This window comes from Colobus angolensis, unplaced genomic scaffold, assembly GCF_000951035.1.
Source record: "Colobus angolensis palliatus isolate OR3802 unplaced genomic scaffold, Cang.pa_1.0 Scaffold286, whole genome shotgun sequence".
Taxonomy (NCBI): Eukaryota; Metazoa; Chordata; class Mammalia; order Primates; family Cercopithecidae; genus Colobus; species Colobus angolensis.
The window spans coordinates 169417-182770 of NW_012116110.1; the positions used below are offsets into that span (position 1 = coordinate 169417).

The window sequence follows — 13354 nt, forward strand, 5'->3', positions numbered from 1 at the left end:
CCCGGCCCCACCCGCCGCCCACTCCGCGCCGCTGTGCCTCCCGCCCCTCGCCTGCACTGCTCTCCCTTCGCCGTGGGGAAGCGACAACGTCCCGATAACTTGCAGACTGTGGCGCAACTGGTCTTGGTAGCGGAGGCACCCGAATGCTGCCCGGGTGAGGTAAGTTTCCTGTGCGTCCCCGGCCCCTTCCACTAGACCCTTCTGAGGGGCTCGCGCTTGGGGGCTCTGCATCTCTGCTGAAACCCGTCGGTCTCTCTACCCTTCCACTTTGCCTGTCTGCGTTGTGCTGGGAGTGACGTGGAGAGGGCGCCCGTGGCCGCCGAAGCGGGACCTTCGTTCCGCTGGGGCCACAGCTGCGCGCTCCCAGCGGGCACCCACCCGCTCGTCACCCGGATCCCCGGGGCCGCAGTGACACTCGGAGAACACTCTGGGTTCACTTAAATAGGAGTCCTGTCCCCCTTCCAGGGGAACCTGCAGAGTTTGGCAGCTGAAGGAAAGGTCTCCCACCACCCTCCCCCGGTACGAAACAGCGGTGAACTTGTTAGGCGCCCCTGGTATCTCAAGAGGGGCTTGCGAGTTGGTGTTCTGCTCATTTCTGGCGCTGGAGCCGGATTAAACAGGTGCGGTATGGTTCCAGTCTAAATGCAGCAACAGACTTCTGCGTTTCCCAGGCTTTCTCCCCCAGCCTGGTCAACGTGACGCTTCAACATCTGGGGCAGGGGCTGGGAGTGTGGGGGCACTGGGGAGGGAGAATGCCCTGGTTTGATTTATTATGCCGGTGCCAGGAGTCGCCAGAACAGAAGACAACAAATGTCTGCTTATCTCGCATCTATGCAGATGAGTGTGTTGTCATTTCTTATCCCCCCAACCCCCAGCTCTCTTGTCTGGTGCCCAGCGTGGTTGAGTAGAAACCTGTTCCGGAGAAGTTGTTTGGGTAGATTGATGAATTCTTTCATCGAATCTACTGAAATCAGGGCTCCGAACAAGGCAATCCTAGTTACTCTGATGCTTTTCTAAAGGGAGCGTGTTGCAGACCAGAAATAACACCCACTATCACTACCTCTCTGTGACATTCTCAGATGCAGGAGGCCCTAGCTCTAAGGTGAATGATCCTTAAGGGACCGGTAGGACCTTAGAATGTGTTAATCTCGTGCAAGGAAGAAGCAGTGTCTCTGTGTCAGTACTCCTGAGTCTTGGTTTGGGGAACCCCTTTTGTCCCTCTAATGAAGCACATTCAGCCAGAGACTTCTCCCCTGTTCTGCGAAGAGGCTAAAGCGTTCCGCAGCTGTTGGAGTGGAGAAAGGCGAAAGGATTGGTTTCATTAGGACTCTAATGTGATGAAGTAGGGTAGTGGTCATGGAAGCTTTGCTAGAGCATTCCCAGCTGAAAGGAGACTCTGGGGAAAAAAACCTTAATCAGCCAAGTGTAAACCAGTGGGAGGTTGAGTGAGTTTCATGTGTGATCTCTGAGCGGAGGGAAACGGTGGGTTCTGATATGGTCCTGTGGGCAGAGACTTATGAGGACTGATGAGAAAGCTGGTGAGTTTGAGACTGATGTATGATGACATCTTACCTGAGAAGGAAAACTGTAAAGCACTGAATGATAGAACCACATTGCATTTTTGTCCACATTAAGACTAGAGAGATTTAATAATAACACCTTACATTTGCATCAGTGTCTTGCAATTTGTAAATTCTTTTGAGTGTTCTCACCTAATTCCAAACATTTCTGAGGGAGGCAGGGCAAAGATTATTTACCATATAAACACAGAAGGAACGTGAGGCCCATAGATTCAGAGATTTATCAAGGTAACAAGTGCTGGTATTAGAATCACAGTTAGGTTTTCTGTCATAACCAGATGCCTGCTCTGTACTTATATAAGGTGGTTTTTTTAATGGCAGAGGTCTTCTGCATTTATTGTGGTCTGCACAGTCTCGCTGTAAATTACTGTTTACATTTTATGGATGAGGAAACTGAGGTTTAGACAAGCAGTGGGAGTTTTTCATAGATTTACATCTAATTTAGAGGCGTTTACAATACTAGAACTTGAGTCTTCTGATATCCAGTCCATTGCTTTGTGTATTCTGCCATCATTTCAGTTCTGATAGCAATGAGGGCACATCATGGAAACTGCAATACACAAGGGACTGTTTAGCATGCCCCCTGTGACCTGGGTTCTAGTTCTGGGACTACATTTGGCTGTATGACCTGGGCCAAATCATATCACTTCCAAGTCTCAAGTGTCTCACATATAAAACAAAACGTTTGTGTGAAATTATGTTTTTTCTTTCCAACTTTAGCATTCTGTGTTGTTTAGCAACGTGTTTGTAATCCAATGGTATCATTTTCTCTAGACAAAGGACACCTTTTTACCCTATATCACCTAAGAGACCTAGCTAATTACTCTTTCAGCTTTAGTTTATCCCTTCCTACCTTTACTACATACCACTTCATCAAAGGAATGAAACTTAACAAGTGTGTTTTAGCTTAGCATCTACAATATATCGTTTAGTATTGCTGTTTGACTTGAAAATATTCTGAGGGGCTGAAGTACTTACTGTAAGGTACATGTCAGGGCTTACTTGAATATTCTAATTGTAAGCTCGTAACTTTTTTTTTTTAGCTTTTGGTTTGCATAAAGTAAGTACTCAATAAATCACTGTTGAATTAATGAAGGAGGTGAATGAAGTCATTCATAAGGAAAACATATGCTGTAAAACATAGAAAGCATCTCACTATGTAAATTCTCCACACATAAGATAATTTGCCTGCGGGCTTGTGCCTCCTGAAGCTGGCAGGTACGGAGCCCATTGTTGCTCTCTTTTCTGAATGCATTATATAGGGAAGAGCTTTTCTTTCTCCCTGTAGACAGTAGACTCATGTCATCTGTGTTATGCTCTTTTGTTTGCCTCCCCCGCCTTAGTAGTACAGCTGCTGAAAGATACATTCCTAGAAATTGACTTGTCCCATTTTATGAAAGGGTATGTCTTGAGATGGAGAAACCAACCATTCTGTTTTTAAAATAGGGTATTGAGTAAATTTCAGGAGATGCTAATACTGGCTCGTGGTTTCAGAGGGGGAACCTAATTAACAAAACCAACCTAGTTTCTGTTCCTTTTAACAATCTTCTCTTTCCACTCCTCCTCTTTATATACAGACAGGTAGTGTTTTTATGTTTGGAAGAATGATAATAAAGAATAGAGTGATCTTAAATATTATTAATGGATCTGCAATTTATATTGGGGATTGATGTCTATCTCCCTCTGATAATTTAAATATTAATTAGTTTAGAAGTACCTTTATGGGTAAGAAAACTAAAACTTAGGTGAATTGACTTACTTATGGTCACAAAGATGATAGCAGGAGGACCAAGATCAATGTGGTGTTCTTAAGAAGGTTCATATTCAAGTTTGTCCCAGGAGTTCTATGGTGAAGGTACAGTTTTGACTTTTAGAAATCATAGAGATTAACAGAAAATGTCTGTTTACTATCATTATTAGAGAGTTAGTACATTTGGAAATGGTTTAGCATTTATATGTTTAAGTTTTCTTGCCCAAGCAGATGCCGTTAAACAGAATATGTTTTTTTTTTCTTTTTACTTTTTTTTTTGTTTTTTGAGACAAGGTCTCACTCTCTTTCCCAGGCTGGAGTACAGTGGCCCAACCATGGTTCCCTCCAGCCTCAACCTCCCCAGGCTCAGGTAATCCTCCCACCTCAGCTTCCTGAGTAGCTGGCACAACAGGCATGCACTGTCATGCCTGGCTAATTTTTGTATTTTTTGTAGAGACAGGCTGGTCTCTACAATGTTGCCTAGGCTGGTCTATAACTCCTGAATTCAAGCAATCTACATGCATCAGCTTCCCAAAGTGCTGGGATTACAGGTGTGAGCCCCTGCACTCAGCCAAAAATGTTTGTTTTTATCTATTCACTATGATTCTTTTGGCTTATATACATCACCAGACTCAGAAATAATACTTTGCTCCAATCAGTGAGGGGAGAGAGGAAACTGTCTGAATAGAAACCAAAGACCTGTAATCGCATGAGAGGCCGAGGTGGGAGAATCACTTGAGCCCAGGAGTTTGAGACCAGCCTGGACAACATATCTAGACCCCATCTATAAAAAAATAAAAATTTAGCTGGGCATGGTGGCACATGCCTGTGGTCCCAGCTACTTTGGAGGCTGAAGTAGGAGGATCACTGGAGCCCAGGAGTTTGAGGTTGCAGTGAGCTGTGATCGCACCACTGTACTCTAGCCTGTGCTCACTGTGACACAGTGAGGCCTTGTCTCAGGAAAGAAAGGAAAAGAAACACAAATGTATGCTGGTATTCTCAACTTCTCTTCCTGGTATATAAAGCCAGAAGCCAAAGGTAGCCTTGTCATGCAGCTGGTAAAGTCATAAATATGTATACATTCAATTTGCATTTGCATTTTGCTTGTACTTCTGTTAGATGGTGAGTCAGAATATTTAATATCCTGGAAAATTTTTTTTTTCCCCTATGGCCAGAGCCTTCAGTAGATTCTGTAAAACATCAAGTCCTAAATGTATTTGTTGCTGAAACATGTTCTCTTTGTATCAAGTGCATTAATGGGAGTTGGAAGGAGTCCTTCATTTTTTTTAGAAGCTGGCCGGTTAGAACTGTACATTATGTAGCTCCACTGTTCATTTGTGGTCTTATCAATAGAGCAGGATGTGTTACTTTTTGCTGAGTGCCAGGAAAACCGGGGTGGGAGGAAACCTAGGCTTCTGTTTTTTTCTTTTTAAAAATCAACTTTAAACTTAATTTATTGATGAAGTTTTTGTGGTACTGTGTCATAAACAATCAGCTGCTATTGACAGAGAATTGTATTCAGTCAGGTTCCTTTTAATATATAAGATTAGGTCAGGGAAAACAGGCTTGGTTTTGTACATTCTATTCTCAATTGTATTTACTTCTGTATCACTTCATCAGAGGCATATAAAGGAGATGTTCACACAGGAAAACACAGGAATCCTGCCCAAACTAGATTACTCTTGAAAAGATTTGAAACAGAGTGATTGGGACAAGGTTGCATGTTCAGTAAGCTGACAGTGGTGCCTTGGTATTATCATTTTAAGTGAAAACAAACTAGCACTGGAATGAACAACATGATGTGTGTGTTCTTGTAGGAAGTCATCAGTATTGTTTATGGGACTCAGTAAACAATGAGTATGTAATATGTTTTCGGTAATTTGCATGATGGATGCAAAATAAGTTCTTGAGACTCTTTTTCTCTAATATTCTTAGAAAATCAGTTGTGAAATTGCAATGAAATATAAAGCGTTGAGCGTTTGGTATTGCTCCTGTTTTTAAAATGGGTGTGTATATCTTTCAGTGGAAGTTCAGGCAAGGGTTGGAATTGTAAGTACTAGGGGCCCAGGGATTATAATTATCTTGAATTGGAACTAAAGTTCAGACAGGACTGCAGAAAGTTCATTCAGTTTGTAAGAGAAAAGGTGATATTTAAGCCTTCGCCATTCAGTCATGCTGAGCAAGGGATTTGTAGGGGAGGATGAAATTAGAGCGAGTCATAAAAATATGCTTTCCTTCTTTCATAGACAGACTGAAGACATGCAATGGATTCAACGTGTTGCACAGTAGGTTTTTGATTTAATATACAATTTTTTTCTTTCTTTTTTAAACCATGCCCATTGTTGTGCTCTCTGGATCACTTGATCATATGTTTGGTAATAAAGTAAGGAAACAAAACAGCAACAACAACTAAAAAGCAATGCAAAGACCTTCTTGAGGGAGTAGTAAGCACATCATAGGTGTTCAGCAAATATTTGTCAATGGAGAAGGCTAAGCATCATGTTTTATTTATATTTGTATTCTTAGAACTTGGCACTGTTTCTGGCAGATGGTGAGGACTTAATAAGTGTTTACTGAACAATTTATGTATCCAAACGAATATCACTTTTCAGAATCTTGGGATGTTCCACAATGTAATGATTCTATTATTTTTTTCAAACCATTTTAGAAATATTAGGCAGTCTGATAGATATTAATGTTGATAGTTTTTAGTAGTTCTTTTTTTAAAAATCATAAATGGTATTTATTCACTAGACTCCAACTTTTTTAACCAAAATGCCTAGGAATAATTTTGTATTATTTCTCTTCTTTAGGAGAAAAATAAACATTAAATATGTTATGTTTTTCTTTGAAAGTATCCAATAAGCATAGTTTTCAAATGCCCAGAGTGGCATAATAGTGAGTTTGGTTCAGGGTACAGAGACAAGAATGGACTTTAAGCTTCTCTAAGTTAATCAGCTTAAATATCACCTCCTCCTGGGGCCTTTTCTTTTCTTCCAACCTAGGTTGGAAGGAGACCTCCATATGTTTTGTTCACTTGTCACAGGGGATACTGATACAGTTTCAATGTTTGTCCCCTCCAAATCTCAGATTGAAATGTGATTCCCCATGCTAGAGGTGGGGCCTGATGGGAAGAGTTTGGGTCATGTGGATGGATCCCTCATGAATGGCTTAGTACCCTTCCTGTGGTAATGAGTGAGCTCTTGCTCTATGAGTTTACATGAGATCTGGTTGTTTCAAAGCGTGTGGCATCTCCTACCCCTACCTTGCTCCCTCTCTTACACAGACTCCCCCTCACCTTCCACCATGACTGTAAGCTTCCTGGGGCCCTCCCTCACCAGAGGCAGATGCTGGCGCTGTGCCTCATGTACAGCCTGCAGAACTGTGAGCCAAAATAAAACTTCTTTTCTTTATGAATTACACAGCCTTAGGTATTCCTTTATGGCAGTGCGAAAACAGATTAACACAGATAATTATTCATTTATGTATTTCACTTGTTTTCCTGTCACCTGTGCCCAAACTCACATTCAACCCAAGACTGTAAACTCCTTGAGGGCAGAGGCCATGGTTCATAACACTGTTTTTCTTCTGTTTGGCACATAGTAGGTCCTCAGTAAATATTTAAATGAATACATGAATAAGCCCCATCCATCCTGTCAAGATGAAGTGGGCCATCATTTAGGTTACTCAGGCTGAATCAGACTGAGAGGACAGTGCTTACGTGTTAGCTATGGCAGCTCCTTTACACTAATGACCGAACCCTTAAGGATGAGAAAACACTTGCTTAGATGATAAATTCTGGCATGATTATTAAGAAAACACTGTCTATTTAAAGACTGACTTCTTTCATTTACTTAGAAATGAATAGTAGTGAACAAACAGGAGGAAATTATCAAGCACAAAACAAAACGTTCCCACACTGTTAAAATGGGCTCTAAATGTACCTAAATCATAAACATATTCATTCCTAATTAAGACACTTTGGTGTTCATATACAAGGCAATTTCTATGATGCCTCACATAAAGTTGATATTTGAGTTGGTAGTTATTTAAACATCAGCCACATCAGCAGTCCCAATACCAAGGAAGAAGCCAAGGCAGTGACTCTCAAAGTGCAGTCCTTAGACCAACAGAGTCATCACTACCTGAGAATTTGTTAGAAATACAGATGAGGCTGGGCGCGGTGGCTCACAGCTATAATCCCAGCACCTTGGGAGCCCAAGGCAGGTGGATCACCTGAGGTCAGGAGTTCGAGACCAGCCTGGCCAACATTGTGAAACCCCCATCTCTACCAAAAATACAAAAATTAGCCGGGCATGGTGGCAGGTGCCTGTAGTCCCAGCTACTTGGGAGGCTGAGGCAGGAGAATCACTTGAACCCGGGATGGGGAGGCTGCAGTGAGCCATGATCGCACCATTGCACTCCAGCCTGGGCGACAAGAGTAAAACTCTGACTCAAGAAAAAAAGAAAAGCAAAGAAATGCAGATGAACTCTATGGATGGATGACAGGCCTTCAGGTGATTCTGATGCATACCCAGTATTGCCAGTAAATGGTAAATCTGTTGCTCCAAGTATAAGCCTCCTGAAGCGTTCAGTATTCCCAGGTAAACCCAGGCTGTGTTGAGAGAATGCTATCTGCCTGCTCCTTCAGAAATATGAGGGGAGAAATGAAAAATTCTCCCTCTGCCAGTCTTGGCTTTTCTCAGAACTGTGTGGATCACAGGAGAGCAAAGTATTGTGAATGGTTTGGGTATCTAGGACTTGAGATAGAATATAAAAAAGCTTTTGGTAGTCACAGAGCCTGCCAAGTGATGGGTATTATGGGGTATAAGAAAGTGTTAATATAAACATGGTCCTGGCTGTCAACGAGGCTGACTGTGCTGAGAGCTTACTCTGTTCCAGTCACTTCTCAAGTGCTGTTTCTTTTCATCACCATGTGCCTCCAAGGCGGGCTGCAGCATTTCTTCACTGAAGAGAAAGAAATGAAAACCTAGTTAGGTTAGTAGTAACTTGTACCGGAGCACAGAACCAGTAAGGGATGGCACGAAGGTTCTAGCCCTGGCTTTTCTGACTAGGAAGCCTATACTCTTTTTCTCTGTTTCATGCTGTAGCACCTCAAAGTATAGTTTTGAAATAAGAGCTTTAAAAAGGAGAACATAAGTGAATCTAAAATTTATATCTCCAAACTAAGTGTTTCTCTGAACTCCAGTTTGGAAAATTGACATTACCTTGGATATCCCAAAGGTACCTCAAAATCTACATGTTGAAAACCAGAACCATGATCTTTTTTCTCCACATCTGATACTCCTGTGAGGTTCCCAGCTCTGTGGTGGGCACCGCTAGTCACCAAGTAGCACGAGCAGAAACTTGGGAGCCATCCTTGGCTCCACCCTTTGCACACACTACATCTAGTCCATCATCAATGTCTATTGATTTTGCTTCCTGAATATCTCCCCCGTTCTGTCTGCTTCTCATCATTTGTACAGATTCTATCCTAGCCCAACTTCTTGTCTCTCTGCGGGACTGAGCCAGAACCTCACTGGTCTCCTGAGTCCACTCTGGGTCTCCTAGGATCCATTACCCATATTATATATTCTAACCGGGGCACTTGTGATGGTTGGAGGACACCTGAGGCTCTGCTGGCCAGATCTCTGCCTCCTGCACCTGGCCAAGCCCTCACGGAAGCACACAAATTCTGGCCCCAGGGCTCTCCACCTCAGTGGCCTTTTGAGCTCTTGGACAGCCTTCTGAGGACTTGTTTTTCCAAGTAGCTTTCTACCCTGATGTTTTTGCTCTCCTGGAGTCCAGTCAGAGGCAGGTTCATAACTACAGTCAACTACTTTTAAAGGAGCAGGTTGGATACTCCAGTGTAGCCCTAGGGACTTACCCAACCCTACCCCAAATACCAAGTTCTTAAGAGTTCTCTGGCAGTTCCCAAGTGCACTCCACACACTCCAACAAAGAACCAAAGACTGCTCTACTTCCACAGTTGCTTATACACTGGGCCTGAGTTCCCTCAGGACCTTGCAACATCACGTTTGTGGCCACCATAGCAGCAAAATTCACCACCTGTGGTCTAGGAATAAAATCTAAGCCTCTCCCAAAAGGCACCTGTCTCTGACTCTTGACTGTGGCTTATCCTGGCAGCTTTGAGGAAAAGGCCTGGGTTGCTTTGCATAACTGCCAGGATAGATAAAGAAACATGACTCAAAATCATTCTCTCTGTATTTCCTCATAACAGGAACCAGTTGACATAGGTGCAGGAAAACTTCCTGACCAAGGGATGGGGCCTGGGGCTGGGAGTGCTGGAGAGAGAGAAACACAGGGATCTGCCCCAGACTCTTCAGTGGCCTCTCTTTGTGCCTGGAGTGAAGATCTGGGTCATTGACATGGTTCCAGGGCCCTGCACGGTCCTGGTCCTGCTGCCACTCCAATCTCAGATCCACCAGTCTGCCCCTTGCTGTTTCTGAGCCACACTTGCACCTGCCAGCTTCACACCCTCCGTGCAGCATTGGCTGACCACGCTTCAAGGTTACTTTTGAAAGGAGGCCTTGGCCACCCATCCCCAGTATAGGACAGGACCAGCGGTTCTCTCTCCAGGAAGACTTCAACAATATGATTACTTGACTCGTTCCCTCGCCCCCACCAGCTGCTAATCATCAGGGCTCATTGCACCCCCATAGTGTCGGCACATGCAGAATTGTCTTGAGTGGATAAATAAATGAATACCAATACTTTTACCTTAAAAAAATCCTTTTTGTAAATTTCCAGTAAGGAAAGGAAATGCACTTCATATTGCTGATCCTGCCTGTGGACGTAATCTTCAACTTTCATTACCACTGCCTAATTTCACAGCTGTCATGATCCGCATTTCTGTAATGGTAGCTGCAGGTATTATCCCCAAGGAAGGTTGCCCCAAAGGCATGATATAAAAATATTTCTGGAAGAATACCTTTGATACTAGTGTCTTTGTTTGCCTCTGGGGAGGTGAATTGGCTAGCTGGGGGGCATGGATGGGAGGGGAATTTTCATCCCATACTTATTTGTACCTCTGAATTTGGACCCATATGTGTGGATTACTTATTTTAAAAATTAAAATTGTAAAAGTAAAAGGAGGGAAAGCATAGCAAGAGATGTGAAGGAATGGGAATGATTATTTAGAGGAAAGAAGATGGAGATGCAGTTGAAAGGGGGTTGTCCTAAAAAGAATTCCTGTCTTCAAGGATACGGCCAGTTACATCTGACTTGCTCTGCACGTCTGTGGACAACTATCTGGCTTCAACTTAAAAGGGATGACATACCATATAACTTGACTTAAAGAGGTTTGCCTGATCTCACCCGTCACAGAATATAACATTTAATCTAAATGTAAAGGCTAATAGAACGTAATTATTTAAGAGTGAAGCAGTTGTTAAAGAAGGAGTTAGTTGGAGGCTAAAGCATTCTCCTTGAAGACATACAAGTGCCCAAGAAACATGAAAAAATGCTCATCATCACTAATCACCAGAGAAGTGCAAATCAAAACCACAGTGAGATACCATCGCACACCAGTCAGAATGGCTATGATTAAAAAGTCAAAAAATAACCTATGCTGGCAAGGGTCAGAGGAAAGGGAGTGCTTATGCATGACTGGTTGGTTTGCAAATTAGTTCAGCCACTGTGGAAAACAGTTTGGAGATTTCTCAAAGAACTGAATATAGAATTATCATTCAACCCAGCAATCCCATTACTGGATATATACCCAAAGGAAAATAAATTGTTCTATCAAAAAGACACCTGCACTCACATATTCATTGCAGCACTATTCATAATAGCAAAGACAAGGAATCAACCTAGGTGCCCATCAGTGATGGATTGGATGAAGAAAATGTGGTATATATACACCATGGATTATTATGCAGCCATAAGAAAGAACAAAATCATGTTCTGTAGCAACGTGGATGCATCTGGAGGCCATTATCCTAAGTAAATTAACGCAGAAGTAACCAAATACCACATGTTCTCACTTGTAAGTGTGAGCTAACCATTGGGTACACGTGGACATAAAGTTGGGAACAGTAGATACTGGGAACTCCAAAGGGGACAGGGAAGGACGGAGGTAAGGGTTGAAAAACTACCTATTAGGTACTGTGTTCACTACTTGGGTGGTGGGTCAGTTGAAGCTCAACCCTCAACATCATGCGATATACCCAGGTAACAAACCTGCATGTGTAACCCCTGAATCTAAAATCTGAAAAAAAAATTCTCCTTTATGATCTAGGTATTTTTAGAATACAATAAGAGACAGGATGGTAGCATCCTATAGAAACTGGTTAATACAAGTTGGCGTAACCCAAGCTTTCATTTAATCTTTGCACAGAGCTTTTCCAGTTAGTCCAACTTGAACTGTAAATAAAAGAAAAATACCAACTTGTCTTAGGTGGTTCAGGCTGCCATAACAAAGTGCCATAAACTGGGTGGTTCATAAACAAAAATAGTTTATTTCTCATAGTTCTGGAGGCTGAGAGTCCACGATCAGGTGCCAGCATGGTCAGGTTCTGGAGAGGGCTCTCTTCCAGCTTACAGATGGCCAACTTCTTGTAGTACCCTCACGTGACAGAAAGAGGGAGAAAGAGCTTTCTGGGATCTCCTTTATAAGAGCCCTAATCCCACCCTCATGACCTAATCACCTCCTAATACCGTCATCTTGGGGTTGGGATTTTGACATGAAATTTGAGGGGGACACATTCAGTTCATTGGATAGTGCTTTGTGGCTCAGTGAGTGTGCTGTAAGAAACACATCCTGTATTGAAACCTAGTATATACGTAGACATATAAATGAGAAATATAACAGAAATAAAGGTTTCATGAAACAGTACTTAGCCATACCACATGAAATATCCTCTGTTATTTTCTGTTGTGTTCCCTCCCACCTCCAGCTTCCACCATACACTAGTCATGAGCCACCGAATTGACTTTATTCCCCACTGAAGGGCAGAGACCTGCAGTTTATTTAGAAAGCATGAGTGCAATCTGCCATCCCCCTGGTGCTGCCAGTGATCTGTGTCAGCCCAGAGGTGTGCATTTACCAAGGAGCCGACAGGACTCGACATACAGTGTTCTGTGCACTCCTATGAAACCACAGAAAGTTGTGAATTTAAAACGCCCTAAAGACTCCCCTTGCAAAGTTTTAATTTATCAAGAAGGCATAGTGAAACTTGGTGAGTAGACATATGATAGAACTTGAAGTTGGACAAAAGTGACTCAGACAGCTGCCTTGTCTGTCATACAACATAGATAAGCTTCAGTCATCAAGCATGGCCTTTAAACTGGGCAATGTCTATATTTTTGCCTTCAGTGCTCACCCTAAAGTTCACTCTTAATTTATTTTAGCAAGAACCTAAATACTGTAAGGAAAACAATCGCTGACTTTAAAAATATGTGAATAATAATTTGACAGTGTAGTTTTTTTTCTTCCTGAAATTCCTTCAGACATTAAGCCTGTTCATTTTCATTGGCCACTCAAGCACAAAATTAAAGGGGCTCAAAATAGGGAACTCCTGGCTATGCAGAACCTTTGGGCAGGCTGTTTTACTTCTAGAATACATTTCCTGATTGCTTGCTCCTTTAACTGCCAGCAATTATTATGGCCAAGTTTTGTATAGAAAATTTTCCCAACATTGTGTCATCTGTCCCTGATTCTTTAAAAGATTATACAGAACAGAGTGTATCTTTTATGCTACTATAAAGTGATAGATTTAGTATTCATTCAGGAATGCAAGGCTCTTTGCCCCTAAACCAAATGGCCCTACTTTGCTGTCTCCTAAAATCTTGTCTGCTTTTTCTTGATAATTTTTTTTTTTGGCCTTACTTCTGTGGCTTTCAGCAGTGAGCCCCTTCACTCATTGTTGGCTACTGAAAGTCCATTGTGATTTTGGGAACCGGATAACCGTACTGTCTGAAATGTGTTTGCCAGATAGACTCATATTATCCATTGAAACTGAAATTTTAAAAAAGGATCAAAAGTAGCTTTTGAGGGAGGTCT

General features: G+C 42.4%; 1 protein-coding gene across 2 annotated transcripts in view; it reads left to right on the forward strand.

Annotated features, from left to right (window-relative positions):
* The window catches only part of PIP5K1B (phosphatidylinositol-4-phosphate 5-kinase, type I, beta), a 315005-nt gene continuing 301651 nt past the window's right edge, over positions 1-13354 (forward strand). For both annotated transcript variants that reach the window (XM_011948884.1, XM_011948885.1), the window contains exon 1: positions 1-159. The gene's annotated coding sequence lies outside the window, so the exon portion shown is untranslated. The remainder of the gene's footprint in view (positions 160-13354) is intronic.